At 45.9% G+C, this 24,336-nt stretch overlaps 1 protein-coding gene across 4 annotated transcripts in view; it reads left to right on the forward strand.

Moving 5' to 3' along the window:
• The window catches only part of Lhfpl2 (LHFPL tetraspan subfamily member 2), a 143,687-nt gene that overhangs the window by 82,359 nt on the left and 36,992 nt on the right, over positions 1 to 24,336 (forward strand). The window contains exon 1 of one of the 4 annotated variants that reach the window (XM_055598457.1): positions 4,333 to 4,515. The exons of the other annotated variants lie outside the window; for them this stretch is intronic. The gene's annotated coding sequence lies outside the window, so the exon portion shown is untranslated. Of the gene's footprint in view, positions 1 to 4,332; positions 4,516 to 24,336 lie in introns of those variants that run through there. 4 annotated transcript variants of the gene reach the window in all.

A 24,336-nucleotide genomic window follows, 5' to 3' on the forward strand; every position in this document is an offset into this window, starting at 1 on the left:
CCCTTGTAGCGCTTTGTAAATCTGCTTCCAAAGAACTCAGGCTGGGAGTCTTCCAGCTGTCCCTGGGGAGGCAGAGCAGCATTTTCTGAAAAGGAAAAATTTTCCTCATGATTGTTTGGAATTTTTTTCTTTTTCGTTTGGCTCCAGCCCCATCACTCCTGGCTGGTCTCCCTCAGACCACCCTGAGCAGTTCGTCCTCTGCCTCTTCTATTCCCACACTCAGACTCATGTCATGCTTCCGCTGAGCCACAATTAAGCCAAGGAGGAGGGCCCTGCTTCCTGGCCTGTGTTTTTTGGAATAATGACTTTCTCCAGCTGCTTCAGCTTTCTGTTCCCTGCTCTGAATTGCTGTCTGATTTTCTGTCCCTGTTACACTTCATACGTGTGGAGGCTGTACTATGTTGATACTTCATAAATATCTTAAGGAGTGGATATGCATTTTTATTAACTATTGTTTGGATTTCTTTTGTGAGTTTTCGGTAGGTTGGGTTGACCTTGGTTTATTTACCATTACCTAGTATTGACAAGGAGCTGTCAATGGAATATGGCTCCTCAAGAAGCTAATAGTCATGACATTGTAAGTCATACACACAGGTGGTGTATCCATTCAGCATTGATTCTAGAGTACTTGGTGGGGGGTGACGTAACTCAGTGTGTAGTCAATAAAAGGAAAGGAGCCAGGTCAGGGATGTTTAGGAAGTGGGACTCTTCCCAGTGTAGGCTGGTGGAGTTTGTAGGACATGGGATTTAAGCTAGATTACAGATTGAAAGCAGTGTTTTTCTGAGTGTGTTCTACAAAATGTTCCAGGTCCTAGGGGCATGTTTAGGGGGTACATGAGTTTAGGGAAAGAGGCCTCTTAACAACCCCCATCCCGGTTTTAAATTGGAACAGCTCTGCTTTCATCTCATTATATACAGAACCAGGCTTGCTTGTCAAATTTTGTTTGATAAATAGTGTTCCTTGCTTAGAAGGGAAGTTAGCAAACCACAGGTTCAGAGGCTTGACTTCTAGTGAAAACAAACACAGAGAGAGAGACCTCTTCAGCCCGGCAGCTAACGATTACATTTCTGAGATCCACATAGATCAATCCCAAGACATTTGGGAGCAGCAAACGCAAAGAACTAAACAAATACATGTTCCTGTGTAACTGCTCTGTCGCCAGGAAACTCGCAGCCAGTGTCAACAGGACATGCAGACTGCCACCTTTCAGTGCCAGAAGAAATGAAACAGCTGTGGTCGTATGTGCAGGTGACTCTCCTTGCATTGTCTTATGCAGGCACCAGCGAACACCAGTGTTGGGGTTTGTGGAAATCTTGAGGTAGACAGTGTCATTTATTGAGAGCTTTCTGTGTGCTGGGCACGGTGTCTAGGATGCTTTCTGTATCCTAGAAAATGACAGTTCTGTTACAGGAGGGAAAACGGAGGCTCAGAGATTGAGTGATTTGCTCAGTCACACCTGTACGGTACAGGTCATCGATGGCTGAGGGTGGGTTTCTTTGAGTTGATTTTATTCCCTGGAATGGTCTACCATATTGTAACTGTTAGCTCTCATTCCATTAGTTCTTCGAGAATTTCATATATGTACACAGTTGTGTTTTGATCATATTTGCCATCTTCTCCCTAAGTTCTCTTCAATTCATCCCCTCTTCCCCCCACTCCCAAGTTCATGCCCCTGTTTTTATTTTAATAACTCCTTAAGTCTGATTTGTACTCCTCATTTGCTAATGCAGGTGGGACCATCACTAGAATGTGGTCTTTCTTTAAGAACCACAGCCTTAAAGAAAACTGATTCTCCTTTCCCCAGAAGCCATCAGCCGTCAGTATCTCCTCAGCTAGGAGGCAGGGCCTCTCATGGGCTCTACCTGCTCCATCTTGGCGTGTTGACTGGCTTGCAAATCTTTGTCTTGGGCAGGCAGCCACTGCTATTCTGAGTTCATGAGGGCAGTGGTCCTGTGGTGTCCAAAAGACTCTTTCACTGCAGTCCTCCCCAACCTTTGACTCTTAGAATTCCCCCAACCCTTCTTCCTCAGTGGTCCTTGAGCCTTGTGGGGAAGACCTCGTGTGTTAGAAACATTGCCTTTGTGGCTGAACACTCCATGGATATGTATTTGTTATACATTAGTTTTTAATTTTATTTTTAATTACTTACAAATTTTTTCATAGATTATGTTTTGATAATATCTTTGTCCTCCTCAAACTCCTCTTAGATCCTCCCCACCTCTGTGCTAACCCAACTTCATGTCTTTGTCTCTCAAAAAAAGACAAAAAGAACAAGAAAACAAAACAATATAGGAAACATAAAACCATAACAAACAACAACAAAACATGGAGTCTGTTTTGTGTCAGCCAGCTAGCTCTGAGCATGAGGCCTACCTTGGAGTGGGGTTTATATACACAGTGCTACTCCATTGGAGAAAACAGATTCTCTCTTTCCCAGCAGGTATCAATTACAAATAACTTCTTGACAAGGCATAGAACTTTATGCCCTCTTCTCCTCTGTGTTGGGATTTTATCTGGCTTGAGGCCTGTTGTGTTTGGAAGACACTGTTTCCTTGGAGTTACTCACCGTCATTAACCCTTACAGTGTTTCCATTTCCTCTTCTGCATAGATACTGAGCCATGAGGGGAGAGTTTGATAAAGATATCCCATTAAAAGCCGGGCATGGTGGTGCACACCTGTAAGGCCATCACTTGGGGAAGCAGAGACAGGCAGATCTCTATGAGTTCAAGGCCTGCTTGGTCTACAAAGCAAGTCTAGGACAACCAAGGCTACAAAGAGGAAACCCTGCTGTGAAAAACAAAACAAAACAAAACAAAACAAAACAAAAAGACATCCCATTTAGGACTGAGTGGTCCAAAGTCTCTCACATTTTCTAGTTAATTACCATATACTGCAAGAAGCTCCTCTGATGAAGGTTGAGTGATTGCACTGGCTGATATGCTTGAGCTCATTAGCATAAGAAAGGACTTAATGAACAGGACATTGGTAGCACAAACATTATGACCAGCAGTTAATAAATGGGACTTCATAAAGCTGAGAAGCTTTGTGCAACAAGGAACACCATCATTTATATAAAGTGTCAACTTATAGAACGAGATGAAGTCTTTACCAAGTATATATTGGACAGAGGGTTACTATCTACAACTATCCCAGCCTGTGGGTCGCAACCCCTTTGGTGGTAGCATAGCAGATACTACATTACAATTCATAACAGTAGCAAAATTACAGTTATGTATCAACAAAATAATTTTATGGTTGAGGGTCACCCCGGCATGAGGAACTGTATTAAAGGGTTGCAGCATTAGGAGGGTTGAAAATATATTGATCTGGAATATATAAAGAATTAAAAAAATAACTGAACATCAAGAAAACAACCCAATAAACAGAGTGTTCTCAAAAGATAAAACACAAATGGCTGGGAAACTCTTTAATAAAATGCTCAACCTCCTAGGTTATCAGGGAAATGCATATTTAAACTACTTTGAGATTTCATCTTGTCCTAGTCAAAATGACTAAGATTAATAAAACAAATGACAATAGGTGCTGATGAGGATGCAGGAAAGGGAACACTCATGCATTGCAGGAATCAATGTGGCGTTTCCTCAGAAATCCAAAGGCTCACTATACCACTCTTGGACATATACCCAAGAGCACTGCATCTTACTACAGAAATATCTACTCAGTTAACTGCTATTCTAACCTTGTCATTCCACAAACACACACACTTTTACATATACCCAAGAAAACTGCATCTTACTGCAGAATATCTGCTCATCCATGATTGCTAACCTCTTCATTCCTTCATTCCTCCCTCTCTCTCTTTCTCTCTCTTTTTCCCTTCCCTCTCTTCTACACACACACACACACACACACACACACACACACACACACACACCAGGCACAGTCACAAACCTGGAGGCAGGGGAGCATGTGTTATCCACATTACCAGGACAAGCAGCTCATCAGTGCTTTCTCCTAGAGACTGTTAGAATTCCTACCAGGGAATGTTTTCACTCATCGTCCTTGAGAAAAAAAGAGTAAGCAGCCATGCGGAGAGGAAAAGGGTCTGCTCTCCACTTGGGGTTGCAATGCAGATGAATTCCATATTTTCATTAGAGATTTTTTTTTCCAAAGGGAAGAGCGGCTAAGTGACTGACCTAGTTTCTGGAAAGCAGACTGACATACAGCTGCAGCCTGTTGAGGTGGCCAATTAGTTGCCTTTGCTTTTAGTTCTGATGTGTTTAAACACACACGTTTAAGAAAATGGCCCAGAACTTACTGGAGTGCTTCTTTGTCTCTGGCTTGACTCTCGTGCTAAGGTGGTCAGACCTGCTGACAGCCTGCCCCAGGACACCTGTGGTCAGCAGAACTTCAGACTTCTGCTGCTTCTGTGTGGATCCCTCACTTGAGGCTTCAAGCAAATGCAACAGATGTGTGGGCCACATCTCCCGGTTAAAATGGCCACCCATTTTATATACCCTGCCCTGTCTGCTACTGTGGAAGCCCAGGAATGGTAAGGCTGATGGTTTCATATTCTTAATGGACTTCCTGTGATGTTTCAAGATGAAGATTCTGAACTCTTTCCCTCCGAAGTACCATTCAACCCCACTCATGGCTGTACAAGGATTTGTGTGTAGGTTAGTACCACACAATCTCTGCCCTCATCAGTTTACTGCCCGTAGCTGCCTGAGCAATGGGGCTCCAACAGCTTGGAACCCAAAATAAGGGAACCTACTCCCCCTGGGAGACTGAGCTGGTAAGTCAGTCCTGTCCAGGCACAACAGAGCAGTCAGCAGTTGTCCTCAGCCCTCAACATTCTTCCCAAGAAGCAGAGAAGAGAGTGCCTCCCTGCCTGCCTGCTTCCCTGCCTGCTTCTCCCACCTGCTCCAGTAGAAGTAGGTCTGCCTCTAGCATCCTGAGCCTCTTCCTGAGCCCATCCTCCTACCTCAGCCTGGAATCATATGAAACAAAGGCTCTGACTCCCCCAGCTCCTTCCCAAACCACCAGCTACCTTCAGTTGTAATGTGATGGTGGCAGTATGGTCAACTTGGCATTTTTGTCCTCAACACCATGCCCACATCTCACCGTGACCCTAAGTCTTCCAGGTGTATGTGCCTGAAGGTGACCTGAATAAATGAAAATACCTTTTCTCTGTTTCTTCCTGGGCCTTGCTGCTTCCTGGGATTCCTGTCCCCCAGTAACTGTCTTGGGCTGTCCAGCGCCATACGTGCACCCAGGAGGCTGTGCTCTTAAGTCTGAGGATTGGTTCTCTAGGCAGGACTTGGGGCAGGACCCTCTCACTGGACTCTGACACCCAAAGCAGGCACACATCCAAGGAGTTCTATGGATGCATGCTTCTCTGCTAGCAGCACAGAGCTCAAGGGAGGTTCTTTAAAAAGCTGTTACTGAGTACTTGGAGGCTTTATGGAAATATGAAGGTGAGTCCGCAAAAGACTTGACCCTTGATGGGTATGTGCACTGTGAAGTCAGAGAGAAGAGGCCTGCTCTTAAGTCCTCTAGGCGGTAGAAAGGTGTCATGGTATTGAAGTGAATAGATAAAGACCAGATCCTCTTCAGAAGAGCAGTAATATAGAGGGAAAGTTCCCTGGCTGTGAGCTAGATCTCAAAGGGTTAAGGAGTAGACATGGGGAAATGAACAAAGAAGAGATGCTGGTAGGAGCTAAGCAAAGGACTGAGGCAGCAGGGCCTCGGTGTTGCTGGAGAGCAGTGAGTAGAGTCAGTCCAGGAAGATGCACACAGAGTAGCCATGGCCGGGAGGAGCCACTTAGGGAGCCCTGAAAGTCCCAGGCATCAACTCACAAATGCACTTTGCGGATTGATAAGACAGATCAGGGTAAGTAGCTGTGGATATCTCTCACCCAGTTCCTGATGGCCACAGCACATTTCCTGTTTAGAAACTTGAGCCTCCCATGGAGCCTACTAGAGAAAGCAGGCCCTGAGGTAAGGGGAACCCTGTTACAGATTGCTGCCTTCTCCCCTAATGCTCCATGGAGTCATCACAGTGGTACAGAACTTATTTCAGAGAAGTGTGGACACAAGCGTAATGGCAATAGTCATTTAAAACAATCTGAAAGGGGCAGAGTTGTTAACTTTCTGCAACTTCTGGCAATAGTCGTTTAAAACAATCTAAAAGAGACAGAGTTGTTAACTTTCCGCAACTTCAGGATTCTGGGATTACAGGGTGGCTCCCTTTTTTTTTTTTTTTTTTTTTTCCAACACAGTAATATATTTTTAAAAGAAAGTTGCTTTGAAAAAAACTTAACCACAGTAGTCTCATTTCTTCCGCATGCGTGCTAGGCAGACAGGAAGTGTGTAGGACTATGACTATGGGTACTGCTGTTTGAGCTTTGTTTTCTTTGTTGGCAGCAGAGATGCAAGCATCACATCCAGGCCCAGTGCATGCAAGGCAAGCACTGTCTCCAGCTAATGAAAGCTGTTATTTTTTCAAATGGGTTTTTAGTGAAGTCATTTCCTGTTTCTCTCTTCCTTGTATGTCACTGAATTCCCCCACTCTTGGAGGGCTTGGGACCCATTTTAGTAACTCATGTATCAGGGGTTGCAAACCTCACTACAAGAGTATCTTAAACGGACTCCCCTTCCTCCTCAGAGCTTTGTCACTAGAGCGGCAAGGAGCTGTAGGCAGAGTGGACAGTCCACAGTAGAATGCACTTCTCACATGGGATGTTCATCTGAAATGGGAGCTCCCTGGCCTCCCAGGACCATCAGAGTGAGTCAGGAGTAAAGGAGAAAGTTGAGGCATTGCTCAATGGGCCCTGGCGCTCGTGGGTGTGTTCTAGTTAGTCAAGGAATACTTCTACCCCCTCCCACATCTGGGCTTTCTTCCTTCAGGTGCCCACCTTTCCCCACCCATAGACCCTGCTGAATGCCCATTTTCAAGGCAAGTCTTGGAACACGCATACACAGGGCTGAGGTGAAGCCGGGAGGAAGGGATGGCTGAGAAGCAGGGTTGCAGATTCGAGGGTGATATATCACGCACTTAATTAAGGGACGGGCTTCCAACTTCCTCTGAGTGGGAGGCGAGGCCCTTCTGTTTCTTTGTTCCTCCTGCCAATATTGGTTTCCCTTTATGGAGACCTCAGGCTCTGCCCAGACAGTCCTATAACTGTTTGCCACTGCTAGAAGTCAGCATTGCTTCTTTATAAGGCTGCAGGAGCATCACAGACGTTGGAGTTTTGTTTCCGAAGGCTAAGAATGTAGAATAAAAGGGTGGAGCCTGCCTGGCAGGGCTGCCATGCGTCATTTGATTCAGTTCTTTAATAGAGGGCAATTGTTGGGGGCATGTCTTAGTTACTTTTCAAATGCTAGGATTAGACATAGCGACCAAGGTAACTAACTTACAAAATACAGCATTTAACTGGGGTCTTGACAGTCTCAGAGGGCGAGGCCATGACCATGTTGGCAGGGAGCACGGTGGGCAGGCCAGCATGGCCCTGGAGCAGCAAGCTGAGAGCTTACATGTTGGGATAATGGCCATGAGGGTTGGGTTGAGGGCATGAGCCAGTATGCTCCCTAGGAATGGTATGGGCTTTTGAAGCCTCCGAGTGACTGAATGTCTAAAGAGATGGCACAGACAAGAACCCTCTCTCACACCTCCCTGCTTGGAGCTGCCAAACAAGGGCATGCTTCTGACCAGCCTCTGCTGCTGACCACTGGGCCCTCTGCATGTTGAAAAGGAGAACTGGAGCCAGAGCTGTCGCCTGTTGAAATCAATGATTGATGTTTTGGAACCAAGAGGAGAGACTTGTGCACGGAAGTCCATTGTGTTTGGGAAGACACATCATGTTTCTCCTGTCAGTTTTGCAGGGTTAGCAGATAAAATGTCACAGCCTCAGGATCACCGGTTACTTCCTTTTTAAGGAAACAAACAAAACAGAGGCCTAGTTCAGTCCTTGTCTGTTTACAGTACTGTGCAGGGATCAGACATTACCAAAGATGACTGGAAGTGGACCATGTCATGGTTGAGTTAACATAAAGCATGCCTCTTAGCACATGGGGAATGAGCATTGAGGTGGGTTACCTCTGACTCATGCTTTATACCATTTGCTGGTATAAAATGAGTTCGGGGGGGGGCATCGGTTTTCCTAAAAGAAGGAAAGTGTGTGTCTATGTGTACACGCGGACGTGCCAGTGTGTGCACGTGTGTGTGTGTGTGTGTGTGTGTGTATGTGCTGGGGGGGCAGTTGTTCATTTGTGCATTGTAAAGGCCACCTGTGCTAATCACCTTTGGGCCACGCACAGTTTTTCTGGAAAGTCCCTCAGTCTGTGTGAAATCATTCACTGCTGAGCTGTGTGGTCCTGACCAAGGCCTGTGTGAGATCAGAGAAGGGAGAGGTTTGTGTGGACCAACACAGCATGAAAAGTACTTACTAACTTTGAAGAGAGACAGATGAAACCTCTAGCTTAAACAATAACAACAGTGATGTGTTTGGCAGGTTCTTTCTGAAGCCCGGTGGGGTGGGCTGGGGAGGGCAGCAAGCATGCGTGTAATGGCTGTGTGGCTGCATCCTTAGGTACTGATGTGGGCAGCCTGGCCAGAGCCCACCACGGGTTAAAGGACTTTCTTTTCTGCCCCAGGGAATAAGTATATGGCAGATCTTTTTCAGAGTGGTTAGGAGTGGACAGAAAAGTGGGTCAGATAATGACTCTGTCCCTACACCAGCTGTGTTAGTGAGAACCACCTCCACTGAGCACAGCCCACAGGCTCCCCATGGTGCCAAGCCCTTTACTTATATTTCTTACGATAACTCGGTGAAAGAGTATGTTAGCTGCTTCAGGTTTCTCTCTCTCTCTTTGTGTTGTTACTATAAAAATATACCTTAGGACTGGTGCTGTAGCTCAGTGGTCAGGCACTTTCGTAGCATTCTTAAGGCTCCGGATTCAATCTCTAGCATTGCAAAAATCAGTCAGTCAGTAAAATGAACAAAGAATGCTCATAGTCTGCGTAACAGATAAAGAGCAGAAAAGTATTTCCACCTCTCTGAAGATGGCTCCCTGCTGTGGCTGCTCTCTGCTTTCAAGATGCGGCCTTATTGTTACAGCCTCGCTTGGTAGAAGGTGGAGGTCAGGAGAGCTCCTGCCCACCTGGAGCCCTTTCATAAGCGCTACTTCACATGTGAGGGCAGAGGCCTATGCCATCACACCCACCACAGCTCCGTTTTCCTCTCTGTTGTGAGCACTCACAGCCTGCCTGTCACCCCTCTGTAGGAGCACACTAATTCGCCCTGTATTTCTAAGCCTTAGCTTAGCTGAGGCAAGCACTGACCCTTTTTGCTTTTGCCTTGGGGATTGTTGTGCCCTGAATTAGGAGAGGGGCCATAATTCATGCCACAAGCAGGGGTCTGACAACATCACATCTGTCACTGAAGCAGGTTAGGGGTGGAGGCCCCTGCTCTGAAGGAGTGTGCCTGCTGGGGTGTCGGGTTGGGACTGTGCAGAAGATGGGTGGCCTCTCCCACAGGCCCCCTCTCCCAAAATGTGTCTCCTCTGCCAGTGCAGGTGTGGCTGGTGGTTTGGGGAACAACTGTAGTCTGCTGTGAGGCAGTCATACACATTCAGACAAGCCAAGTACAACAAGTTATGTAAGGCAGGTGAGTGATGGCAGCTGGGATAAACGGAGAGTCTGTGCTCTTCCCCGACGGGTAACCACTGCTTAGCTCCCAAACATCATGTGAAAATGTGGAAGGCTGTTTTTCCTCCTGAAATCTGAATTTTCATATTGTTTTTTTTAATGTTTAGTACTAATTTAAACTATTTTGATGGATCAGTGGTATAGAAGCCTCTAATAGAGTATAAATAAAGCTCCAGACAGTATCCCAGGATAGCAGGAGCAGGTTGCTTTGGGGGTCCACATTCATGACAGCAGCCCACTTCTTGGTGTGTGTGTGTGTGTGTGTGTGTGTAACACATGCATGTGTGCTCATATGCATGGACCCCACACTGTGGGCTTGCATTCATATGCTTACAGAGATCAAAGAACAACAACCTTAGTTATCATTCATTCTCAGGTGCTGTCCATTTTGAGTGTTGAGCTAGGTTCTCATTGCCTTGGTGTTCACAGATTAAGTTGGTTAGCCAGCGTGACCCAGCAGTCTACCCTCTAGCCTCCTCAGTGATGGGATCACAACCTGTCTCTGCCTTTCCAGTGATGAGACTGCAGGCATGCACAACACACTTGGACTTTTTCCTTGGGTTCTGGGGATCAAACCTGGTCCTCATGCTACACAGTGAGTCCTTTATAGTCTGCCTTACATCTCTTGGTGTGTAAATAAGTTGGCTCAGGAGCTTAAACTTGTGGACCTGATTCAGGAGTTTGGGGTGGGTTTGGTATACTGCAGGACTAGGCCGTGACTGAGGATTCTTACAGAAACTTGGTGGCTCAGCAAGGAAAGTAGCATGATGGATGAGTGCCCCCTGCTGTGAGAAAAGAAACGCCTCTCATGCTACCACCCCTGAAGTCCAGTATGGCGATAAGGTGAAATCCCCATCCTAGGCAGAATTCAAGAATGCAACAGGTGGGGAGGTTTTGAACTTTGTATCCACTGTATTCACACCGTTCCACATTAAAAAGAAGAAGAAGAAGAAGGAGAAGAAGGAAGAAGAAGACGAAGACATAAAGTTTCCCACCACCTGGGAAACTGGGACTACACTGTTAAGCTTTCTACATGGGTGGGATAAAGGGACAGTTAACTGATTGGCTGTCTTCTTTTCTGCTGAATTCTGGGGGTGAAAATATGTGTTGCATATGGTGGTGTTCTGTTACTTGCACGTGGCCTTGGCATCCCTTCAGGATAGGGTCTGTGGTGGGAGGAAAGGGTGGGTGATGAGGAAATTGCTTTGAGCAGAAATCATCTTGTTTCCATTCTCTACGAGCTGTTTTTGGAGCTCTTCTGCTGCTCCCCTGGAATTGTACGCCAGGAAACAATATGATCTTTCCAATTGAGCAAGTGGGAAGAGAAAGGACCCTCTGAGCCAGGATGGGCTGGCAATTGATGCCTAAGAATAGGTTGTTTTCCTTACACATAAACATTTTGGGTAGGGCAAAAACAAAACAAAACAAAACAAAAAAACAACAACAATAACAACAAAAAAACAGCTTGCCCTTTTTAAACCCTTCTGAACTAACATGGCCTTGAAAGTGAAAGGGAGGAGGCTAAGTGGTCCAGGCACAACTAGGTGGGTGTAATGCCAATCAGATTGAGATTACCATGGTGATGGGACTTTTTTGGGGAAAGCTACATGGCCTCCAAGAGAGAGTGATCTCAAGTCTGGCCAAGGTATGTGTGTAGGAGATGTGCAGGAGAAGGACACATTAGGAGCCACGCTCCTCAAACTTGACCATGCCCTTGAGTGTGAAGTCCAGACACCAAGTCAGTGGTTCTGAGCTGGGGCCTGGTCAGGGGTTATGCTTTAGGTTACAAGGGCTTGGAGTGCATCTGTGAGTTAGAACTCTTCGTTTCTATGAAACATTCTGAGGATATTTTTCTATCCTAGCCATAGTGTAATGACTTTCCTATAAGAACAAGATTTCAAGTGTTATATAATTGGCAAAAATGCTTACAGTTGGACATAATCTGAGTGTTGTAAGTGTGATGACCAATTAAAGAAAACACAGTCCAGGCTAACTGATATGTAGCTAAGGTTCTTATAATATTATGTAGGAGACATTACCAAAAGAGCCAAAATCATAAGTACGAAAGATTGGCCCAGACCGGACATTGAAATAATGAAATTAAAACTTCCTTTGATCATTTTTAAAGCTTTCTTGAAGATATAAATAGTTTGCAACTTGGGGAATTAAAAAAGCATCCCCCTAGAGGCCAGGGCTCTTGTTGGGTTCTGAGGTCTCTTGGGTAACAGAAAAGCTGAATTTTGTGCTATTTGTTTGCAAGTGATTCTGGGGCAAGGGTTAAAGGTCACCACTCTCTGAAGGATGTGTCTCTGGTGGGGGGGTATTTTTTTTATTCTTCCAGTGAGAGACTATGTATGAATGGTAATGACAACAGCTCTTTGCAGTGTCCTGTCAGAGTGCCACTGCACCCTCTCACACCCAGAACTCACACCCAGCAAGTGAGTTCTTCCCCCCACATGCAGTTTTTTTATTTCTTCCATCCTCCCTGTGGTCAGCTTTGCTCTCTGGGCTTTTTCCAAAGCCTGAGGGTGTTTCTGACAAACTTGAGTGTGTGTGGACACTGTGCCTGGGTGATCTCGTAGGAGAAGCCTAGCCAGCTATCTTTTCACAGAGCTCTGACATCCAGGAAGGCCTCTTGCTTAAGCTCCTCTGACACCAGAAGGTTTCACATTGTGAGTCTAATTATAACAGAGATATTTTGTCACGCTATGTCAGAATCGGGTGCTAACTGTATGCACAGTGTCAGGAATGCGGATGAGCTTGCAGGTGACCTGCCCCTGACGTGCAGGATTCTACAGTAATGTAGCCCCAGGGTCGATCTAATAATAACAACAGTGTGTCTAGCTGGTGCTCAAGAGGTCCAGAGGCAGCCAAAGCCCTGGGCTTGGCACAGGAGTGAGGCTGCAGCTTCCACAGCTTCAGAGGAGCTCTGGGGCTTTGGAGGCATCAGCAGAGTAGGGGGGCATGGGTTAGAGCGGGTGAGCAGGCCTGGGGAGGTGGGAGTTGGAATTGCTGGCGGACTTGCCACTCAGTCTGGCTCCTCTCCTCAGCCTTGACTGTCCTAGTTTTGTGTGGCTGTGGTTGGGAAAAGGCTGATCCTTGCTTCTCTTTCCCCTTCCCCATCATTTGACCAGCAGGGACAGTGCCCTCCTCCCTCTGGGAAGCACTGTGAAGAAGAGACAAGAAGATGCAGGGAGTGGGGTTGGAAGAGAGGTTCAAATGGTTCCCAGGTGTCAGCCATGTCTTTGTTGCTGACGGTTAGTGGCTTGAGTAGCGGTGAGGTAAGCGGAAGGGCAGGCTCAGCTGAATGAGATCCCATCAGTGTAGGACTATCTCCATGGGGTCTTGGCAGGCCACAATTCCCTACCATATTACCCCTGTGTCTGAACCCCAAGGTATGTCCTTGGAGTTCAGATGAAGCCTCACTTCCTCTTGTGAGAGCCAAACAATGGAACTAGAATGGTAACTGTTCTGAACATGACAAGATGGGCTGTCCTCCTCTTCCAAAGGAGTTGATAGTTTTTCTTCTGATAGTCTAACAGACCTGATCAGCTTACAGTGAGATGCCACTGGAGGTTTTAAAAGCTTTTGTCATGGTCTTTGGTAGAGAGTGAAGCTCTCTTTGGAGGACCTGACAGCTGCAGTTCTAACAGTGTTTCTCCTTGGGCCTTGTCCCACCCTCTCTGTCCTGCCCTGGTGTGGCAGGAATAGAGAGAATCCCCACAGTGGCCTTGTGGATGGTGGAAGTACTTTATAGCACCGTTTACTGCTCATGAAGTCTCCTGACAAAACACAGCCTGGGCAGAGGAGGCCCTAGCCCTTGGATGGCCACCTGGAAGCTAAAGCTTAAGCCATCGCTTGCCCTGAATCCATTTTAGTGGCATAAAAAATGGGGAAGACAGGCCCCCATATGGAGTTCTGTCTTTCTATTCCTAGTTTGCTTTGAATCGAAAGAATGGTCAGGAAAAGAAAACTCAAGCAGTCATCAAGTGGTGGGGTGAGTCAGTGCCAGCAAGGGGCGAGGTTCTGGAGCTTAGAATCATAGTGTTGGATTTGTGGCCATTAGAGCTGTTTGTGGTTGAACCTCCCTGAGCTCCCAAAGAAGGAAAGCAACCTGATCAGGGGCCTCCAGCTGGTTTCTGGAGTTCTAGTCTAATCTTCCCTCCTCCGTATATAGCTATTCTCAGGGAAGCATTCCTGCTTCCTGGCATAGCCAGGGAGCTCCTGCTGAGCCCACGCCTGAGGAAACTAGCCTCCCTCAACCTCTGACCTGACAGCCCTGTGTGACAGTGACGGATCCCAGAGTGTTTTTAAACAAGCATCTGGTCCCCCAGAAGTCCACTCATGCATTTTAGGGCAGGGACCCATATTCAAGGTCTCCCCCTACCACAGTCCCCAGCTTCTCATTCCCAGAGTGATCCCTGCTCTCCTGATTTCCCACAGAGGCACCCAGCTGGAGCATTGCTTGTCTCATCTCCACCTGGCCAGGGGATCTATAGCTGTCTGGATTCAGTCACCTTCGTTTGTTCTTTCTTAAAGCCGTGGTTTCAAATGGGAGGTCTGGAAGGAAGTGATGGACCTGAGTCTTAGTTTTCGAAAAGGCTTCTTGCATTCTGGGAACGAAAAGAAACATCTTTTCTTCTGTGTTTCTTGTTTTTTTTTTTCCTCTGTGACATATGATGCATTTAATTTATAAATTCTAGACAAGAAATTGTTAATAATGATGAATAATCAATAGAATAATTAGAAGGATATGGTAATGAAAATCCTGTGAGTATGTGCTCTGTCTCTTTCTTTCTTTCAATATTACCTTGTATACACTGTCGGGAAGGCACCACATACACCAAAGGGAAGATCCACTTCCTGTAGGGACAGACTAGGGTGGTATGACATTCCATCATGCCACTCAGAATGGCACACAGATTAAAACTTGGGAAATATGTCTGGAACTTTTCCATTTAATACTTTCAGACTGTAATTGACCACAGTTAACTGAAACCACTGAAAGCAAAGGCAAGACTAAGAACACAACTGTGTTTGCCCATGGGATTCTAGGCAGGCGAAACTCTGTTGGAGACCAAGAAGGAGTTTGTGTGGTCTGTCTTGTGGTCGGTTTGCGGTTTGTGCTATAAAAATAACAATAAAGTCTGACCCAGCAGGCTCAGAGGCAATAGAAATGGAGCTAAACATCTAGATAAGGACAACCACTGCCTCAGAACACCTGCCTATTTACTGTAGAACAGAGGGCAACTAGATTTCCATGTGACCTCAGCTAGATTACCATGTGACCTCAACTAGATTACCATGTGATCAACTAGATTACCATGTGACCTCAGCTAGATTACCATATGATCAACTAGATTACCATGTGACCTCAGCTAGATTACCTTGTGATCAACTAGATTACCATGTGACCTTAGATAGATTACCATGTGACCTCAGCTAGATTAGATTACCATGTGACCTCAGCTAGATTACAATGTGACCTCAGCTAGATTAGATTACCATGTGACCTCAGCTAGATTACCATGTGACCTCAGCTAGATTAGATTACCATGTGACCTCAGCTAGATTACCATGTGACCTCAGCTAGATTACCATGAGATCTCTTTCACAGTAGGAAGCGAATAAACACAGATAGCACGGCAGCCCCCTGTGCCACATACAGATGGACATTCTGTGAACTTTCTTGGAAGTTATGCCCATTTGCTCAGCACACTAAGAACCAAATTAGCTACCAATAGATACCCCAAAATAGCAAGTGATAAGATCATTAGAGACTTTTACATAATGTTTAATTCAGAGAAGCTCACACTTTAAAATTTCAAAAAGTTTCACAGTTATTGCTAAAATTGTTTATAATTTTGGCAATGTTGTGCTAGTGGTGGTTAGTTTTATGTTGGTTTGTCCTTGAATATAATATTAAAAATAGCATGTAGTGGCTCTTGTGACTTTGAGCTGCTCTGGGGAAGGTGGCTCTCACTTGAATCAACTATACTTACTGTCTTTTCTTAACCGGTAAATTTTGTAATTTTTGTTTACTTATTTTATTTTTATTTTTGATATTCTTTATTTTAAGACAGGGACTCACTGTGTGGTCCTGGTCGGGCTGGAATTCACTGAAACATGCCTGCCTCTGCCCCTCCTTGCCCTTGCCCCTGACCTTGCCCCTGCCAGGATTAAAGGTGTGCCCCAGCACGTCTAGTCTAAAGTTTGTAATGTCTTAAATCAAATTGTGCAGTGAGCTAGTATTGAAATGAATGACTAGAGCTTTTGGAAGAGCCACTGCGTTCACGAGGTTGGGTTTTACAAAGATGTCCATAGATCAACATTTGCGGTTACGACTCACACCACTATACTCTCAGCCTGTCAGATGACCCCCTTCCTGGGACTGTAGTGTTGCAAAAGTTCAGTGATATTTCACAAGTCTTTTCATCTGTGTCTTCACATTGGGGCCTTCTCTTTCCAAAGCTGTGAGCCTTTCCCACCCAGCTCCGTGTCAGTCTCACGGCACAGCCTAGCTTCATGCTACAGTAACCTCCATTGCCTTCAAGATGGCAGAGCCCTCCAGAGGCAGCCCGTGACTTTCTGCTTCAGGGAACAGCACTACACTTCATCACGTTTCTGTCAGCCTGTCACAGGAGGGCTGTGCTGTTAAGTTGAGGTCACCTCTGTCAGTTTTGTGGAGACACCTGCTCCCGAATTCCAGGTGTTGATTCTGGCAGACATGTGAAGAACAGATGTGTTTGCCTTGATGCAGGCTTCTGCCAGTTAGTGTGAGGTTGGTTGCTTCCAGTCCAAGAATGAAAAGTGTGTATCACGGGTTAGCACGGGCTGGAATGGAAGTATCTTGGTTGTCAGTATGGATGAGCATCTTTGAAAGGGATGCCGTATGTTGGGTATTAGGAGGGAAAGGTCAGTATTTACTGATACTCGTGTATGGCCAGTACTTCAAGCCTCCCCGTCTTTGACACATGGTAACAGCGGTTACATGGAAGCTGTAGGGGATATTTAGGACAGTCAGAGAGTAAAACGTAGTGTGGAAACAGTACTGAGCTAGGACAGTGGATTCCATCTTAGAAGGGGAAGCCTTCAGCAGGTACAGTTTCGTACCTAATTGCTCACAGAAAACACATTAGTTTAAATATTTCAGTCCTGTTCTCTGTGTGTCTTAAGGGCACAGTTGCCCTGAGGAATCATCCACCTTCGGACTGACCATGTGGTTCAGAGATGGAAACTTCCTGGCAGCTTCAGGTTCAAGAAAGAAGAGGGGATTGTCAGATCTGAGAAAGGAGAAGTGAGAAGCAGAGATGGATGGTCTTGGATAGGCTCCACCATTCCAGAGCCCATCCCTTACTGTGCTCAAGAGTCCAACTGTATTCTCTAGGCTGTTCAGTGAACAGTGTACATCGAGTAACCAAAGTCCAAGGAGGGGGTGGGGTGGGAGGAGGGTGTGGTCTCTCTTTTGATAGGCTAGAGGCTTGTAATATTAAAATTTGCAAGTTGACGGTCTTTTCTCACTCTTTTGGTATGAATGAAGTAATAGCTAGAAGCCTTCATTCCTGGCTGGAGCCCCATAGAAGAGCAATGAACCTGACCTTTCGCGCTCATTTCTGGGCAGAGGACACAGTCTACAAAACTTTCAAACACAGAGAGCCAGGTCCAAGTCAGACTGAGAGGGCATTCCACATTCCTCTCCCTAACAGCAAGGATAGACCACGCATCCTAAGACATGTTGCCGTTCTCCTTCTTCTCTCTCTAGGTACTCTGGGACTTTTTTTTCTTTTTCTTTTTCTTTTTTTTTCTCTTCCAAGGGCTTTTATTAATTTTAATGTAATTTTTATTTATTACAATTTATTCACTTTCTATTTCAGCTGTAGCCCCTATCCTCAATCTCCCAGTCTCACTCCCCCCCCCATCTCCTCCCATGCCCCTTCCCCAGTCCACTGATAGTGGAGGTCTTCTTCCCCTTCCATCTGACCCTAGCCTATCAGCTCTCCTCAAGACTATCTTTCATAGTCCTCCTCTGTGGCCTGGTAAGGCTGCTCCCCCATTAGGGGGAGGTGATTGAAGAGCCAGCCACTGAGTTCATGTTAGAGACAGTCCCTGTTCCCCTTACTAGTCCACGCATTTGGAGCCTCAGCTGCCATGGGTTACATCCGTGCAGGAGTTCTAGGTTATCTCCTTGAATGGTCTTTGGTTGGAGTATCAGTCTGTCCCTGGGCCCAGATTTTTGGGTTCTGTTGTTCTCCTTGTGGAGCTCCAAACCCTTCCAGGTCTTTCTATCTCCCACTTCTTTCATAAGATTCCCTGCACCCTCTCCAAAGTTTTGCTATAAGTCTCAGCATCTGCTTTAATACCCTGCTGGATAGAGTCTTTCAGAGGCCCTCTGTGGTAGGCATCTGTCTTGTTCCTTGTTTTCACCTTCTTCCAATGTCTACTGTGTTTACCTTTCAGAATGAGGATTGAACATCTTACCCAGGGTCCTCCTTCTTGCTTAGCTTCTTTAGGTGTACAGATTTTAGTAGGTTTATCCTATATGATAGTTCTAGTATCCACTTAAAAGTGAATATATACCACGTGTGTCTTTCTGCTTCTGGGAAACCTCACTCAGGATGATCTTTTCTAGTTCCCACCATTTGCCTGCAAATTTCATGATTTCCTTGTTTTTAATTGCTGAGTATATTCCATCGTGTTAAATGAACCACAATTCCTGTATTCATTCCTCAATTAAGGGACATCTGGGTTGTTTCCAGATCCTGACTATTACGAATAAAGCTGCTACAAACATGTTGAACAAATGTCTATGTCTTTTTTTTTTCCCCCAAGGTGCCTGGTCCTGTGCTAATCCTTCCAGCCAGGGTGGAAGAGAAGCCATTGGTTACTCAGACTGAACACTGATGTGAATTCAGTGGAAAGGGTGACTTGGCAAGAGCTGAGGAAATGCACTGTGTGCAAGGCTGCCAGTGTTTCCCAAACTGATTCTGACAAAGATCAGCGCTTAGCATGGTGGAGTTTCTCAGAGTAACTAGAGAGGCCTTCTTTCCTAGTCAACTACACATATGTTCTCTTGCTTTTCACAGTTCTAGCCTCTTTATCCGTTACCTACTTCTTTACATCAACTATCTTACTTTTCTAGTCATGTTGGGGAGCTTTTCCTTTTGTGAGAACTGCCCTGGAAAGTCAGTGGCATTGAGCTGTGCTTGATTTAGTGTTGGGATCCTGTAAGAGTACCAAAACCAAGTTGTCTTATTTTCTCCTCCTTTGGTTCTTAGAACACATTCAACAACACATAAGAGTGAATCAGGGCAAGAGGTCACTTGCCTCCAATGGGATTTTGTACAACATAACCTGGGTTCAGGAGATGAGTGCTGAAAGGAGGACATTGTTGTGTGTTGGTATGTAAAGCCTTTTGCTGGCGCTGCCATTCTGCCTTACTAACTTTACTTCATGTGGAAAGAGAAACATGGTCCATCTGAATCGCCTGTTCTGTGATGTACAGGTGAGATTATAAAAGCAACGGTAAAGAGAGTATCTCATTAACAACTTCATTAACTACCTAGAGAAGTGGTTCTCGATCTTCCTAGTACAGTTCCTCTAGTTGTGGTGACCTCTAACCATAAAATTATTCCTTTACTACTTCATAACTGTTATTTGCTACTGTTAAGAATTGCAATTGATGTAAATATCTGATATATAGGTTATCTGATATGCAACCCCCAAAGGGGTCACAACCCACAGTTTAAGAACCACAAAGGTTTGGGTATATTTTGGACAGGTTTGTTTGGGAGATAATTTTCTTTTGGTATTAAGTAGAAATTTACGATGTTCCCAAAGAGTTTTAGGCTCTGGCTTAGGTCACTGGGGGAAGTCACAAAATGTTTTCCAAGCCATAGGTTTGGGTTCAGATACCCACAGCGCCTGTATTCTGTTGATTCTGTCTGCATTCAGCCTGTCTGTGAAGCAGGGCTGGGGAGGGCACTTTTCTGGTGTCCTGTGGAGGCCTGGGGTTGGTGAGGGACAATGGGGTGGAACTTCTCAGTTCCTAAGTAGGGAATAGGGGTCAGCCAGTGGGAGAAAGACCCTGAGATGGCTTCTAGCCTCTGGGTATCTGCCCCTTCTGCACACTCTGCTGTGTTGACCAGAGGAAGCTGGGGGGAAGCTGTTGGCCAGAGTCTTCATGCCTCATCCTTCTCCTCCTTAGATATTTGCTTTTTTTGTTTTCCCTCTTGGCTGTGTCAAGAGCATGCTGTTGGCAGAGCAGCCTCTGGCCCTCCGGATGCTCACTGCCTCCTGTCGTCCTCCCTGCTCTCTGTATCCAGCCTGCTTATTTAAGCTAGTAGCTGTAAGGATCTTTTTACAGAGTATAAAATTGGCCCTTTTCTTTTTTGCATTAGAATATTTTTCTTTGGTCTATAGCTATTTTATTTCCATTTTAGTTTCTTTTACTCCTGTTTTCCCATTAAGGTATTAAAACAACTTGATTCTGTTAAGCTTAGTATTAACAAGTGCAATGTGTCTAAAGTGTGAGCCTTGGTACAAACTCTAGAGATAGGAACTAGGTGAGCTGTTTGCTCTGTGGTTGACTAGATAAAAAATCTACTCACTTCTGTCTTCCAGAGCACAGGTCTAGGACTCTCTTCTTTAACCCATTTCATTGATACCATGTACTAAGTACGTGCTGTGTGCCAAGCTGTCTACATAGGCACCTGCCTATGCCCTGTACCTTCTGTTTATCTTCAGATCCCCCTATGAGGTTAGCAGTCTCACCCCCATTTTACAGCCGGGGAGATGTGAGCATGAAAAAGTGAGCTATTTGCCTTGCTTTGTTTTGTTAGTGGGAAGCACAGCTGAGTGACTCTCCGCTCACCCCAGCATCTGTGTCTCTCTTAACCTCAAGTGGAACCTTCTGTAGTAAATCTGTTTTCCAGGGGCTTTGTGCAGTGTCTAAAGACTTTTTTTTTCCCTTTTTCCCCATCTGGGAGGGTGCTGGTGGCATAAAACAGAAGCTGGAGGTTACACTGTTAAACACCCTGCATGTTCAGGACAAGGCCCATAGCCAAGGCCCATCCAGCCGCATGTGGTAAAAGAAGCGGTGATGGGAAGAGTGTTTCATAGGGTAGGCCAGAGCATCTGTGTTCACACAGTGTCCTGAAATTTTAATCACTTCAAGAAACACTCCACATCTGCATAGCCATAAAATATTTTTAAATTATTTCTCAGGGGAAGACATGTAGCTATAAGATTAGAAAACATTTTATGCAACCCTTAACTTTTGAAATCCATAGGAGTCTGTAAGTCCTGCCGCCTCCTGTACTGCGGTTACTGGGACAGTAATTGTGCCAGCTAGGCTTTCTTAAGTTCCCACTGAGAGACTGCAAATACACAGTTCCTTGCTAAATGTCAGGAGGAAATTTTAGAATTGTGAAATTTGATGTCTTGGCCATGCATGGCACATGGCCATGTGCTCTGCCCCCCCCAACCCCCAGGAACAGTCTGGGTGAGGCCCTGAAGCCTCAAGCATAATGAGGAGCAGGACCGGGCCCCTGGGGAGTCAGGCTTATGGTTTTCAGCAGAGGAGACTCGATGTAGGTCTTGTGTGGAACAGTTCTTCCGCTTTAATCACAACCTTCTGTTTCTGAGCACCAGTCATGTGCTCAGCTCCTCTGCTCATCGGGCAGAACCAAGCTTTCCCAGTTGGAGAGGTTGAAGGTCTTCCTGTTTGTCTGAACTCCTGGCTGCAAAAATGTAGCCCTCTCTGCATTGTCCTGCTGCTGGCGTCCTTTCCTGCAGCCCTGGCAGTGTCTGCACCATTGTGCTCCTCCCATTCTTCCTCATCTTGACCTCGTGATGCCCGTTTACTGGAATGGTGCCTTAGATAAAGCACTCCTTTGGACTTTTTTAGCTAAATACTTGGAGATGAAAACCTAAGGGTCAAGCAAAAGTGCTGCACACGATATTTCGAAGCCTGCCCTGGGCCCTGTGAGGACTGGCTTTGATTCTTGCTTATCATTCACATTGAGGCTTCTAGGGTGAAGTGTTTTGTTTTATGGGATACAGATGTCAGGATGGCCTTTGGCCTCTGCTCCCCCATTGCTGTTCACCCCTCCCTTACCCCACTCGGCCTTCTCCTCAGAGTACACCACGCTCTTCTCATGCCTCCCTTGGGGCCTCCTTCATCTCTCTGGAAGGCCCCATGCCTTTCCTGAGCTGGTGCTACTCCAGCGTCCATCGCTAGCCTTCTGTCTTACAAGTCATCACTGTGACAGAGCTCCCTTATCTTTTTGGCTTTCCTCACTCCCATAGTTCTCATCTCCCCTGAGTGTCGGACTCTGTTCTACAAGACTGTCAGGTTCCTGCTGACATGGACCATGTCCTATCAAACATATTGCTTACTCCTAGGAAGTAGTCACAGAGAAATCTGGACATCATTCTTGAGTCTTTCCCCAGAAACTTCTGTGGCAATTACTGCTCACATCTGACTGCCCATCCCAAACATTCCTGGAGCCTCACTCTCTGCTGAAGTGAGGCTTTTTTCCCCCAGACCACAGTAGGAGCTTTTTGCCCCTCCAGGTTGCTCCTTGTCATTGGTAGGCATCCTAAGCAGCTGTTCTCATTGTTCTCCCTGGCATCAGGCTGTCTCTTGGATCAGACCTGGCACCTGAAAGAGTGTGGCTGAACATATGTAGACACACTTACAGGTGCACATACAGACACACTTGCCACAGGGAGGTTTTTATTTCTCCTGTCACTTGACTAACTTAAGTACCTTAGAGGTGATTTTTAAAAAATCTTGTCACCTTACTAAATATTATTTATTTATTAAATGATGTTTATTTTTAGATTATTTTATTCTACATGTTCGAGTGACTGCAGGTATGTATGTCATGTGAGTCTGGCGGCATAGCCCTGAGCAGTCTCTTTGATCATTGCTCTCCCTGGCATCTGGCTGTCTCTCAAGTGGCTAGTCCTGTGGAGGTCAGGAAGTATGTCAGGAACCCTGGAACTATAACTACAGATGTTTGTGAACCACCATGTAGGTTATGGGAATCCATCCTGTATCCTCTGCAAGAGCAATACATGCTCTTAACTACTGAGCAATCTCTCCAGTCAGGATCTTGTCACTTTTACTGAGAAAAGTATGATAGTTCGTCCTAACCCAATTTAAGACAATATCAACAATCCTAAACACATATTCAGTCCCCTGCCCTATGGCTCCTCCTCCTTCTACCCAGATCTTCTAACTTCCCAACTCCTAACAGAGTGTGTCCTCAATATTTACCCCACCCCACGTGGAACAGAGTGTGGGTAGCTCTGGCCTGTAACTCCCCTCCCCCAGCTGACTCCTCTGTGCCCCCTCCCCCGGCGCTATGCCTGGACCCTACAGTGCCCTTTTATAAAAACTCTCCTTTATTTGGGTGTTTAGGCCTCTACCACCCTTCCGCCAACCCCCTCCCCCAACTTTAAGTAGGAGAAAACAAAGGTTAGTGGGAGAGGAGACCCAGCCCACTTTACTTCTCCCTGCTAGTTAGGGTCAAGGGGCTCTTTACCAATCTCCATCAACCGCAGACGCAGCTAGCAGTCTCCTCCACGCCGCTGTGCCCCGAAGCGTTTCTCCCTGTCTCTCTGCTCCAAACCACCACACCTTTCGTCTCTAGGGTTTCTCCAAACTGCTACAGGCCACAGGCCAACACTGAAGTCTACATCTTCTCTTTCTCAGCTCTCATATTTGTACTCTCAGAGTCCTAGACCATACCCCTCTCCATGCCACACATGGAAGGCCGTTACCAGCTGGCAAAAGCCATACTCCATACAGGACAGTTAACAGGCGTGGACAAACTATAGCCCAACTAAAATCGCACACTTGGAGTTAAAACAAAAGCATATTTACATAACGCACAAACCAAAACTTCCATCACAAGACGCCTTTGAGGATGGAGAGCTGTCATTCTGCCATCTGTGTCACACCTCAGAACCGGGAATGGACGGGACCAGCTTTTCTCCTGTGAGTAGTATGCAGATGTGCACTGCCAAACACCATTTGCTGGCAGAATTGAGGTCTAAGTCTACTGCTTCACTCACGGAGCTGGCCACGTGCTTCTGGGCCCCCTCGGAGGCTCCTTCAACTCGGCTTTAATTATGGTGGAGAAATAAGGTGACTGTGGTGAGAGCTGAGAGTTCGGTCGGAAGGGACTGGCTGCGAAAGGACTTTACAGCTCCAGATTCATCCCCTGGTGAGGTCGCTTGCCCGAGCCATGTATAATGCTCTGTCAGGTGCAAATCTTTTGGGATGGTTACAGGTTCAGTCTGTACCCATTTTTAGGCACTGAAGGCTCTATGTATTGTGGCATCTGTCACTCCACGCTCTTAATCCACCCATATTCAGGTCCCATGGGCAACAGGGTATGTTTTCTCTTCAAACTGCATGACCCCCCTATCCCCACCCCCAGGGCTTCCTGGGAGTTTCTTTCTTGATAGGATTTGGATCAGAAAGCTAGACTTTCTGATTTGGATCAGAAAGCCCATCCTGGTTCCTTGAAAATCAGTGCAAAGAATTCACAAATGATTGTGTGAGTTAAGGGGATGTGAACAGATAAGAGGAACTTTTGGGAGCACACAATTGTGATTTCATTTAAAATTCGTCATGTTAAATAGCTAGCAAAT

This window comes from Psammomys obesus, unplaced genomic scaffold (assembly GCF_907164565.1).
Source record: "Psammomys obesus unplaced genomic scaffold, mPsaObe1.curated_primary_1811, whole genome shotgun sequence".
In the NCBI taxonomy this organism is placed as follows: Eukaryota; Metazoa; Chordata; class Mammalia; order Rodentia; family Muridae; genus Psammomys; species Psammomys obesus.